Source organism: Anabrus simplex, chromosome 2 (genome assembly GCF_040414725.1).
Source record: "Anabrus simplex isolate iqAnaSimp1 chromosome 2, ASM4041472v1, whole genome shotgun sequence".
In the NCBI taxonomy this organism is placed as follows: Eukaryota; Metazoa; Arthropoda; class Insecta; order Orthoptera; family Tettigoniidae; genus Anabrus; species Anabrus simplex.
Window position 1 is genome coordinate 1,038,152,556 of NC_090266.1, and position 13,926 is coordinate 1,038,166,481.

Below are 13,926 nucleotides of genomic sequence, written 5' to 3' on the forward strand. Positions count from 1 at the left end.
AGGTGAAGATGGTATAGTTGCAGAGATGTGGAAGCATGTGGATTAACAATCCCTGCAGAGTATCTTCCAGATCATCTCAAAGACATTAGGAAAATAGAGCTCTTGCAAAAGGGATGGACCTCAGCCGTGATCCATTCACTACAAGAGAAGGGAAGTAAGGCCGACTTCAACAAGTACAGAGGCATCTCTCTGTTGCTTTTAACCTAGAAGATCTTTTCTACAGCCTTGCTAACTAGAATCACAGAAAAGTTGAACATCCAAATAGGTGAATTACATAATATTTTCTGCATCAGTAGGACCTACACACAGCTGTTAAAGACCTCAATACCATGGTCAAATTCACCCCTGTGAAGCCATTATGGTGGCTTTTAAAAAAGGCATACAAGTAAATAGAAAGACAGACCCTATTCTCTACCCTGCAGGAACTAGGCCTTAATAAGAAGACCACAAGACTGGTCCAAGTTACCTTGACAAACACCACCTCCAAAGTCAAGTTCAGGGATGAGCTCTCTGAGAGATTACCCATCCAGACAGGAGTCAGACAGCGAGATGGCCTCTCTTGCATCCTCTTCAACTGTGTACTTGAGAAGATCATCAGGGAATGGACTGCCACATTGTCTTCAGATGCAGGAATGAAGCTTGGTTACCAGAAAGACAACCTCAGTGTACCCTGTCTAGGCTTTGCTGACGATCTCACCCTACTGGTCAACAGCATGGAGGAGGCTATTCACCAACTACAGAGCCTCTACAGTATTGCAGAAAAAACTGGCTTGGGGGTTATCCTACAGAAGGTGGTGTTTATCACTAATATAAAGCAAGCTCCTTCTACAATCCCACTAGGAAACAACACCATAAGTAAAAATCCTGCAATCAAAGACTTAGGAGAATGGATCTCAGCAAGCGAGAGTGAGACATTGGCCATAAACACCAGGTACACCACGTTAAGGAGGGCCTATCATTCCTGTGAAAGCACCTCCAAGTACCTCTCCAAGAAACTAAAGCTGAAGCACTTACATCTCAGCAGTAAGACCCTATGTACTCTACGCCTCTGAGTGCCTTGTGATTAATCAAATGGGCTTGCTCATGAAACAAGAACTTAAACAGAGGAAGATCTTGTGGAGGATAGTAGGACCCATAAGAGAGGAGGATGGCACATACAGGATCAGTTACAACAACAAACTCTATGAACAGCAGAAAGATATATTCACATGTACGTGGAAAAGGCGACTGACCTTCTATGGGCACATGACCTGCCTGAAACCCTGAATGCTCACCAATAGAATCCTCACAGTAACAAGCAGGGGAAAGGCTTCCAAGAACAACTGCATCACATCAGTAAAATCAGACCTAGAGAAACTACAGATCCCATTAGAGACCACAGAGAACCAATCTGAGTACTGACAGGCCATCCTAAAGGGAGTCTTCCCACTGTCCTACACAAGAAAAAATATTACAGGGAAAAACAGACCTAAGTGGATGGATGGAAAGAAGCAGGCACACAACCAAAAATGAAATTGTACTGGACCCTGTGGTCCCTAGTAGACAAAAACAAACCAAAAAAAATTATTATTATTATTATTATTATTATTATTATTATTATTATTATTATTATTATTATTATTATTATTATTATTACTTTAAAAATTTGAATAATACAGCATTACCAGTGGTTGTACACATGATTCACTTATTTTTTAGCTTCCCAGGGAGATCAGTGATGGCGTCCAACCCATGATCACGGGTTTGATTCCAACCAACAAAAGAGAGCACTAGGCATAAACCTGAAAGATTGCATTTCTTTTTATCAGATCTACCTATAAAAAGAAAAACAATATTACTCTTATAGCAGCAGCCCTGCAGTGTCTTTCTACAAGGATATAGAAGTAAACGAGAGTGAAATACCAGTACTCTGTTATCTATATAAATAAGTCAGAAGTATGAGGTGGGCAAGTATATACGATGAGTAACGCATGGCTGTTCGTTAACAGTGGCAATCTGACTGAGCGAAGCCTTGCAGACCTATCTCCCTGGTCCCCGCACCTATCGGGCACACAGCAGCAAGCTGTGCAGGGCTAGTCGAGGGGACAGGGACGCAGAGTCTAAGCTGCAAGATCAGTCTCTGATGCTTTGCTCTCAGAAAAACTTGTGGAATTCTTTCTCATTGCTTTCAAGTTTTGTGAATGAAAGAAAGTGTAAGAAGCTTGCATTAAAATGTCCTTTAGATTTCAATCATTCTCATTTGACATTTGGGCTTCACCGAAAGCCTTGGTAGCCCTCAATATACGCCACTGTAACCTTACTACGAACAACTTTACCATGGTCTGGCTCCATGGTTAAATGGTTAGCATGCTGGCCTTTGGTCACAGGAGTCCCGGGTTCGATTCCCGGCAGGGTCGGGAATTTTAACCATAATTGGTCCATTCCCCTGGCACAGGGACTGGGTGTATGTGTCATATTCATCATCATTTCATCCTCATCACAACGTGCAAGTCACCTACGGGCGTCAAGTCAAAAGACCTGCACCTGGAGAGCCGAAGTCTTCGGACACATCCCGCCACTAAAAGCCATACCAGTACGCCATTTCATTTCACTTTACCGTGCTTCCTTTCAAGTGACTGCGACATCATACAGTATTTGCCTCATCCACTAACAAAGAATAACTAATTTCCTGATAAACAACGTAGGGATTTAAATTCTTACCTCCGGGTGGAGGCACAAGGACAAATGTGAAGACGGAGAATGTTTCATATTTCTTCCAGACACAAACAGTTAGATATTGTACAGTAAATGTAATATAAGGAAACATGCAGTCTTTGCTTGGGAACGAATCTCAGTTGAGTATCTTTTACCTCTACTTCGTGACTAAGAATGTTCAACGCTGAATTGTCTCGTATCATACAGATACAGGTGATAAAAATATATCATAAACCAATATATAATAATATATGTATTGGTCAAGACATTTTGCAAAGCCCAATCCAGAAAAGCCTTAGTATCTACACAAATATCAAACAGTTCACAAGTATATTGAAAATTGGTATTGTAAAATGTGAAATAAATAAGTGTAAATAATTATATCAACTCCGGTCCGTTATTGTACTCATTCAGAGCAGCATTTCCCACTAAATTAGGTTAGCAATCGTGCAACATGATTTTTAATGACTGTTATTACTGCATTAGAAGCCTATATCATCAAGCTACGACTGTGACATAGAGGGAAGTTCAAGATAAGTTCTGTTGAGAGACCCAGTTTCGAAGCACGTCGGAGAATTATTGTAGTTTAAAAATTCTTGTCTATGAGTAGGCCTGCTAATATTCCAACATCTTATAAGCATTTTTTGCAAATGGATCAAATCATATAAAATTACAAATATAGGTCTAGACCATAAAAAGTAAGTTCCTACTTACAACAACTTCATTGCAGCGCGGAAAATGATTTCAAACCGTTACGGTAAACGAATCAGGAGTTTCATATTCTCGTTTGAACAAAGGATGAGAACTGGTCTTCATCAAATCTCGAAGCGTAATGACGCTATCTTATCAACGCTGTACCGTGATGTGCATTGTTGACAGATACCTACTAAGTAAGTCAGTTAGGATGCTAGATAAATACAAAATAAGGAGATGAACAAATTGTTCGTATGAAATAGAATATCAAAAAATCACTTTGTATTTGACAAATAGACAGCTGCGTTATTATTATTATAACGTCACTCGATTTAAAGCATGCAACCGTTCGTTTTTGAAATTCGAAGTACGAAAATGACTCCGTTTTGTATTCCCTGGTGTAGAATGCATGCATTGTTGAAATAAACCAATGCCTGTTAGCCTCGATATATAAAATGACCAATCAGACATTCCTTCATCAAAGACGCAAAGATGACCAAAGATGGCTATATAACAGGACAGAGATATTACGGTTCTTTAATTAAATAGCTGTTTTCCAACCGGGATATGGTGCTCTTAGGACGTACACCCGTAGACTCATTGGTACCTCAGGGACCGCATGAATTACTTTGTTTCCTAGGTCAGATTTCGCCAAATCTGCCTACTCTTACCATTATTGCTTGAGCAGACCTTCATTTTTGATCCATTCTAGCCATTATACCTTCAAAATTCTTCGGTACGCCATAAAAGATATCATTATAGGAAACCCAAAAGTCGACAGTCTTATAAAATAAACCTTCTGATAAGGTCGTAATTTCATTAAGCATGGTATGCTTAACATTACTGGATGTTACGAATTGCCCTCGTTTTTACAGGGAAAGGTGATATACTACCTTCATAACAACTACAAACATAAAATTTCGTACATAGCGTAGGTAATCTGAGACTGTTCTGTAGATGAAACTAGCACAGTTTCTAAACAAGTATTTCTAAAAAAAAAAAAACTATTTGAAATTAAACAAATGTTCTTAGTCTACCTTCAATCTTTCACTTCACTGTGCAAACGAACCACTCTTTTAAGTAGGTATCGGTACCTACAGTATAATGAAACTATACTTCTTGCAAGAAAATGAAGCAAGCTAAACAAAAATATTTAACGGAAGTAATATTTTTCCGTAAATGACGTAAGGCTTCCTGTACCACGAGAAAATGCCATGCAAGGAAGTTTAACACTCTACTGGTGTCTTTGCCTTTCTGTAAAAATAGAAGACAAGACTCCTAAGATATTGTTACATTTCTCCAACTTTGCGATATATCACACGTACCAGGTACGTTTTCATTCGATACTTTCTTGAAATCTCTAAGGGTGCATTGTTGTTGACAATAGGTTACAGCAGACTGAAGTGGAACTACGGTACTATAGGCCGTCTTCTGCTTGCAGTTGCGAATTGTCCTTTCCAATTTAGTTAATCACCTTTCTTACCTAGACTGCCTTCTTTTTTTTCTTTTTTTTTTTTTCCTTTCTTTTTTTTTTTTTTTCTAAGCCAGTGGATGACGTTCTCTAACCTCCCGCATAAAACAGTGTGTGCTAAAACATGTAAATGAAATGGCGTATGGCTGTTGGTGCCGGGAGTGTTCGAAGACATGTTCGGCTCGCCAGGTACAGGTCCATCGATTTGACCCCCGTAGGCGACCCACGCGTCGTGATGATGATGAAATGATGATGAAGACGACATGTAAACCCAATTCCCATGCCATAGAAATTAACCAATGGTGGTTAAATTTTCCGACCCTGCCGGGAATCGAACCAAAGGCCAGCATGCTAACCATTTAGCCATGGAGGCGGACGCTAAAACATGTAATATGAGAGGACCCCAGAGGTGCAGTTGAGTAGTTCATTTCCAGATTATAATTTTCAGCAGATTTACTACAGGTACTTTCATACCAAACATATGGTGGATGATAGATTACCTCAAGTCCCACGGCATTACGCCAGAACCTAGAAAAGTCTAAGTATTTTATACATCACATTAGACAGCTCAGTACCACACGCGTGCGCGTGCGCGCGCGCGCGCGCACTACTTGGGTAAGATACTTCTTTCTGTAGATTTTGGGAGGCAGGTGCATCAGAAGCTCACAATTGATCACCCTTAAAATCGAAATTTAACATTCGACAATGGAAAAGTTGCATCAGTATTCATGGTCTTGAAACCATAATCAGTGAAACGGGCAGTCGGACTACTGGGATTTCCTTCCCTTTCTGTAAACTACCTTACGGTATGCTTATATGATAAAATGGATGTTATTATTTCTTATCTAGACTAAATTCAATGTGTTTTGGTGCATAGAGAGACACAGCCCACATGAATGGATAGAAAGTTTGGGGCTGGAGGGCCACATTGTGTATTTGCAAGATATTGTGAGATATTGACATAGGGGTTAAATCATGTGTAATAAGTGATATTGTGGATCTGGGGGTTTTCTTATGGGACTGGAGTGTTTATTGTAGTGGCAGCATATGAATGGTAGTGGGGTTTGGGGTGGGGGTTTATTCATATTATCAAAAGAAGGCTTCATACCCTACAAAAATTTCATGATATAAAACTTGAAATTCTAGGTGTATGGCCCTTGTCTAGGGATAATAGGCAACCAGAACTTTTTGGGGTGTACAGACTTGGAAAGTGTGCCTATGATGCTGATGGAGAGTTATATAACTAGATAATCAGCTATGTGAGGAATGATACAGTAAGGGATGTTACTGAAATGATTGATCTCAATTTACCAAATGCTGACAGGAAAGGAAATGAAAACTACTGCAAGCATGACCAACATTTGGTAAATGAGTCTGTATAAGAAGGGCAACTGAATCAGAAAGTGATGGAATCAACAGCAGGAAATAATATTCCAGATGTGGTGATAATAAAACCAGATGAGGTTTGTAGAGAAACTGAAGTTATAGATGGTTCAAGTGATCACGAAGCTGTTTTCCTTGTATTTAAAATAAATGCGACAGAAGGAAGGTTATACATGTAAGACAAATAGGCAATACCATAGAGAGTTTTTAAAATATAACTATGATCAGTGATAGATGGTTAATAAAAATGCAAACAGCATTTCAGATGGGTTTAAAGCAATATGTTGTTGAGGAGTGTGGACATAGTTATGTATGTCTGATGGTGGTAAAGAAAAGGAAAGACCTGCTATATTATAACAGTGAAATAATGAAATTGAGGAGGACATGCAGGTTGGAAAGATATCAAGTTAGGAATGGTTGTGGAAGTAAGGAGAGATTGAAAGATCTTTTTAGGAAATTGCATGTAGCCAGAAGGTTGCCTAAGGATAACATGATGAAAATATACTTTGCTGTTACATAAATTTTATAGGAAAATGGAGGAGTATGTATAGGTACTTTGAGGTAGAAACAAGTTCCAGGAAAGATATTCCAGGAATCATTAATGAAAAAGAGGAGTGCATAAGTGAGAAATTATGGGAGGTAAAAGAATTAAGTGAGCAGTATGTGAAGACAGTAGCATATAAGGCTAATGTCCAGGTAGACTAATACTGCTGAGGTACTGAAATTTATCTATGATAATAACAACATTTACAATAATGCACAAATTTGAATGGTAGTAAATCAGCATAGGTTGATATGATTTCTGGTGATATACTAAAGGCAATTGGTAATTATGATTGGTGGAAAAATATAAATATAGAGAAACCCATTATAATACAACAGTGAAATAAAGAAATGAATGAGGTCATGCAGGTTAGAAGGATGTGGAGTTAGGAATGCTTGTGGAAGTAAGGAGAGATTGAAGGATCTTAGTTGGAAATTGGGTTTAGCAAAAAAGTAACATACGGAAAATATGATGGCAATATAATTGGCAGACATATGAATCTTAGAGGAAAATAGAAGTGTTTGTACTGATGTAGGTACTTCAATAAAGAAACAGTTCCAAGGAGGACATTTCAGGGATATTATTTCATATTTGAAGTAATTATTTGATTACTGTTTGTATGAAGGAGAGGTACCAAATGAATGGAGAATTGCTATAGTAGACTCAGTATATAAAGGAAACGCTGATAAATATACAGTGGATAATTGAGGGCCAGCCGGATTGACATGCAAACTCTGGGAAAGTATTCTTCCTGATTAGAGTAGACGCATTTGCAAACATAGCTAATGCTTTTCATAGAAGGTATATGTTGGAGATGATATTCCAGTGGCACTCAGCTTGTTGGATTCCAGCAAGTTATAGTAGATAATTTACACTCAGGAGGTCAAGTGGACTGTATTTCCACTGACCTATCCATTGCTTTTGATAGGGTTAAGGTAGATCATGATGGAATAGTGATGAAGTAAAGGCTTTTAGACTAGACAAAGAAAAGTGATCAAATGTGTGGCTAAATTTCTAGAAAACAGAACTCAGAGAATTAGAGGAGATTTAAGTGATCCTATAATGATTAAGATTTTATGTCTTCTTCTGTATATACAGTAAATGGTATAAGTAAAGATGTGGAGTTACAGATAATGCTCTTGTGGGTGATTTTATATTGTACAGGGTAATAAATACAGTGCATGACAAAAAAGTGAAGCACCCCGAACGAGTGGTCCAATATGATCCCATTTTGGTATACATGCATCCCCTTGATGTATGAGTAAATGATTAGATGTACAAGTATCTATAATATGTAGAATGCTCACCAGAGTTCATTTATGATGGCATCATCATGTTGTTGATAAGTTGTTACCAGTCAACTGCTGTGAGTCAGACTGTTAAGCAAGATGTGCACGGAGGACTATGTACAGTACAAAGCACCCATGATGCCTTGCAGATGTGTTAGACAACCTATCTACCAAGTAACGGCATTTGACAGAGGCCACATTGTGGGACTGCGTGTGCTTGGTCACCTCGTGTAATTGCCAGGCATGAGGGCCATTCAGATGTCACAGTGTCCCAATGTTGGACTCAATGGGTACATGAGGGCACGCAATCACATCGTGCAGGTTCGGGTCGACCAAGAAACACCACCCCTAGGGAGGACCATCATTGTGAGATCCTTTAACTTCAGCACCCACCATCCATGAACATGTACTGGAGACTCTATATCATACACTGAGTTACTGCACACTGTCCCGACAACTTGCATCTGCTGGATTGGTGTCCTACCGTCCCATGTACCGGTTGACTTTGACACTAGAACACCAGTGCCCGAGTTTGGAGTAGTGCCTTGCTCGGGAGGCATGGACAGATGACAACTAGCATTCCATATTCAGTCATGAGTCTCGCTTCTCTATAACCTCCAAAGACCATTGTGTGTGGGTTTGGCAGCATCGAGGGCTACCCATAGTGTGGAAAGACACCCAGGTGTAATCCCTGGCATCATGGTATGTGGAGTCATAGGATATGCATTCAAGTCACCTCTAATAGTGCTTCGGGAGACTTTGGTGGCATAGCAATACGTCACAGATATTCTGTGTCCGCACGTCCTACCCCTTATGGCACAGCACCCAGGAAAATAGTTCCAACAAGATAATGCACGTCCACTCACAGCACATGTGTCTGTGGACTTCCTACAGCATGTTGGGGTACTCCCGTGGGTAGCAAGATACCTGGACCTCAACATCATTGAACACATGTTGGATGACATTGGAAGGGGACTCCATCCCAGTACCAACCTGTGGGATCTGGAGGGATAGCTACAATAACTGTGGACAAACCTTCCTCAGAAGAGGATCCAAAATCTATTTACAGCATTCAGAAGCGCATTGCGACCTGGGCAGGTGATGGTTAGACACCCTACTGACCTGGCACCAACATTCCACCTGTTACTGCCAACGGCCTTGTATCCTTCATCCCATATTGTAAATCAGTTCAATAAATGCACATTATCTTTCAGCATATGTAGGTTCATTCACTTTTAGCCACTCTTTCTATGGTGCTTAACATTTTGACAGGCAGTGTATTCACAAAAGTTCCAAGATCTTTGAAATCATTTAAGAAAGGACTGGGTAAAAGACTGACAGAGAATCTGCCACTGGGGAGACAGACCTAAATGCAGTCTATGATTGATTGATTGATTGATTGATTGATTGATTGATTGATTGATTGATTGATTGATTGATTGATTGATTGATTGATTGTAATAAAATTTTAATCACTTTATGTCACCCTCAGCCTCTTTATTTGCATCACCTTGGTGTTGATTAATTTCAAGTTTTAGGTACGCCTTAAGATTTTGTTTTATTGGTCATGTGGCCTATATTTTGAATTGGATATTCAGGTGAATGAATAAAAGCTTCTCTAAACTGATGCAGATAATGGAAAATACATCATTTCCTTCATTGCCAGCATACTTAATGTAGGCATCTTAAGGGAGTTTTTCTGCTGGAGGTACAAAACAAAAGAAGCAGAAGTAAATTTTATTCCACATACTATTGCTCCATGTATTAATATTCCTTCCAATGGAATATCATCAATATAGGAATGTTTCAATTTGCCTGAACTAAAGGTGGAACAAATTTCAGCCTTGGTTAATTTACATTAATCGAATCCCACTGTCATCAGCCCTGAAGATGGTTTTCCATGGTTTCAAATATTCACACCAGGCAAATGCCGGGGCTGTACCTTATTTAAGGCCATGGCTGGTTCCTTCCAACTCCTAGGCCTTTCCTATCCTTCATCGCCATAAGACCTATCTGTGTTGGTGCGATTTTAACCACTAGCAAAAAAAAAATTTAAATTCTGAAATTCCTCTCATAAGTGTCCTGGTGTACATTGATGAACCATATAAATTTAGCCCAATGTAAAATCACAGAATTTTGGAACAGTAATGTTGATTCCTGATGGTACTCTGTAGTATTTTATGAAGGCATTGTAAACTTTTAAATGGCCTTTATAACCTAACATCAGCATTATGGGGAGAATTAAGAAACAAAGTAATCAAAAAACATCCAAAAGGAAGTGTGCCAAAGAATCAGTGCTGAAAGGGGAACCTCAAATCTTATGTAAGTGCATACATTGGAAAGAAGTTGCTGCAGAAAAAATAGTGCTAACTGCAACTGTCATATGAAGTTTTTCTTTAAAATAAATGAAGACACTCAAAACCATGTTTTTTCCAAGTTTTTAAACATAGAGTGTAAAAACATTCAAGACCTACACTCACAAAGAATGATTGATATTAGGGAAGTTAGGCAAAGTCCACCAAAAAAGGAAGAAGAAAGTAAGGAAAGGAAAGCCTCATTTAAGTAGTTTGTGTTGAATGGAAGTATCTCTAAGCCCGTACGTCTGCAGGCTTTTCTTATCATATAAAATGTTAGTGAAAAGAAAATATTTAGACACACTCAACTTCTCCTGGCAGGTGAATTACCTGAAGGTAAAAGATGTAAGAATCCTTCAACCAATCAGCTACCTGTGAATACTTTACATCTGGTTGATGAGCATATTCAAAGTTTCCCATTGAAAACATCGCATTATACTAAGAATCTATGTTCCTCTTGTTTATGTGCAAATCATCCGCAATGCAAGGAGAAATGTTTTTGTTAAGATGAAGATGACAGAAGATATCCTTGATGTTATCAAATGGTATCCTCATTACTTCAAGAAAACCATTGGTTCAGTGGAGACAAGCAGCTCAAGTAAACCAAGGAGTATGAGACAGTATTTCCAACCCTCTCGCTTCAAGAATTTAGATTTTGTAATGACAATATAGGAACTGTTGTGGCTCTTTCTTTCATTAATAGTCCAGCTCAGCACACATTTAACATCGGCAAGCAAACGCTGCACAACTTTTCAATGCCTAAAGATCTGGCATAACCCAATAAAAGTGTACCCAATCAATGATAAGAAGTTACAGGGAGACAACTACACGTGTATGTGCAGCATGATGAAGCAGCAGTGAACTTTCTTACAGAAATATTCCAGTGAAATTCTGCAAAGGAAGTTACTGCTGATGAGTAAATAACTTACAAAGGACATGAATGTCAATACTATTCAATGTTTAATGTTTAAACCTTTAATTTCCTAATGTAGGTCTATGTGACGTTAGTGAAACCTCTGTTGCCTTATAAGTACTCTAGGTTCATAAACATTAAGTTGTGTACAGACTATTATGATTTCAGATCACAAGGATAATGAGGACATAAGTAGGTAGTCAAGCTTTTAAAACATTTTAAAAATGCCTAATAGTAAGTCATGTTCAAATGTAAAGCATACACATAATTAATAAATAACATACAGTTATGTACAGAAATGTCACTGTTTATATTGTTTTCCTTAGTCACATTTTGTGGTTTTATAAATTATTTTGCTTCTCCTGATTACATAAAATGACTTAGGCCCTTGTGCCTCAGTTCAATTTTATTACTATGTTGATGGGGTGAAATTACCTCATCAGGATCACTCTTAATATAAGAAATGGTCTTCATAGGGCTTATCATGTTAGTGAGGTTGTAAATAAAGGGTACAAATACCTTCATATGGTTATCAGAATATTTAGGTGTTCTAGTAAGGATGATTAGGTGGGCATAAAAGTCTCTGGTAAGACTCCAATCAGATAATTATGCATATGCATTGGACCTACACCAGGATTAGTCAATATGAGAACTGGAAAAGATCCAAAATAAAGCAGCACAATTTGTTCTGGATAATTTCTAATGAAAGAGTAGTGTTACAAAAATGTAGCAAATTTTGGCCTAGGAAGACTTGGAAGTAAGGAAACAAGCTGCTCAACTAAGCAGTAAGTTTTGAGATATCTGTTGAGGGATGGTCTGGAATGACATTAATGAATGAATAAGCCTGAGTTAAGATTTCATCGGTAGGAAAGATCATAACATGAAGATAAAGATGGAATTCAAGGGAACAATATATGCCAAATATTGATTTATAAGAAGAAAAATTAGGGGTTGGAATTATTTATCAAGGGTAAAATGCTCAGTAAATTTCACAAGTTCTTAGAAATCATTGAAGAGAAATGTAGATAAACGCTTGATTTTGAATCTGCCACCTTGGATGATGCAGATCAATGATGATCTGATTATTAAAATTACTATATTAAATGTGTTCTATATGCATTGCTGAGTGGTCTAGTCAGTGGTTTTACCTTCATTGGTTAAGTTATTTTGCTTGGGGGCTGGGAAATTTTACAATCTTCAACATTAGAATTCATATTACGAAGGCACAGTTCTCACAGATGTGCAGATCGCCTAGGTGTTTCATCAACAACCTGCACAAGGTCTCTTCGGAAGTTATTTTTACCTCTTAAGAAAATTAGACATGTCCCTCTTGTCTTTCATTTTACTAATATCTACGGTCTGCTTTCTCTCCTTCTATTCAATCTTCTTAGATACTGATAGGTTACCCAACTGCACTGTTATCAATTATATGTTACTTTATATATCTTTTATACTTTGTAATTTTTTATTTCTACATAATAAGAATGTAAGATATAAATATTCTCAGTTCTTACAACTATGTTAACAAATAAGAAAATTACATTCTTCCAAGATTTCCCAAAAATGATTTTCACCTAGCCAATTTATGACCCCCAATTTATTATGTATGTAAACAACCAATAAATGGAGTAAACCACAATACCAAAACAAACCAAGCTCACTATACCTTTAGGTCTCATTTGAGCCTAATTAAATACATAGTACCTTTGATTACATTCAAGCATTTGGTTGGTATTATTATCCTTCAGGGTGATCATGAAAATTTTATTTGTCACTTATTCATAAGATATGGAATCCTGTGGCTATGTCCCCACTCAAGAATCATGCATAAAACTGAAAGACCATGTAAGTGGTCCTGAAAATTGAAGTATCACCCAAACGCATGATCTGTGATAATCACAGGTATATTCTGGATTTTGTTCTTCATAGCTTACAGAATGCTAGGGCTATCCATTTTTTCCATTTGTCAATAAATCATTCAGTTTTAAGTGAGATATATGGGAGATACTTCTTTCCATTTAATAGACCACAGAATCCTTTAAAACAATTATGAAAATCAGCTATCATTTGATGGGACATCACTTGATCAACCCAAAAGCATTACATGCATTAAGATCATACCAGCACCTAGCAATGTGGTCAGAAGAGTACTTATGATCATTTGTGAATGTTTAATAAAAAAATGCAAGCATTTTTTGGGATGGGTTTAAAGCACTATATAGTTGAGGAGTGTGGACACACTTATGTATGTTTGATGGTGGTAAAGTAATGGAAAGTCCCGCTATATTATAACAGCGAAATAAAGGGACTGAGGACAATATGCAGGTTAGAAGGATATTGAGTTAGGAATGGTTATGGAAGTAAGGAGAGATTGAAGGATCCTTCTAGGAAATTGCATTTAACAAGAATGTCACCTAAGGATAACATGATGGAAAATATATTTGGCTGTTATGTGAATTTTAGGGGAAAATGGGGGAAAATGAATAGCTACTTTGAGCTAGAAACCCGTTCCAGGAATGATATTCCAGGAATCATTAATGAAAAAGAGGAGTGTATGAGTGAGAAATTATGGGAGTTAAAAGAAT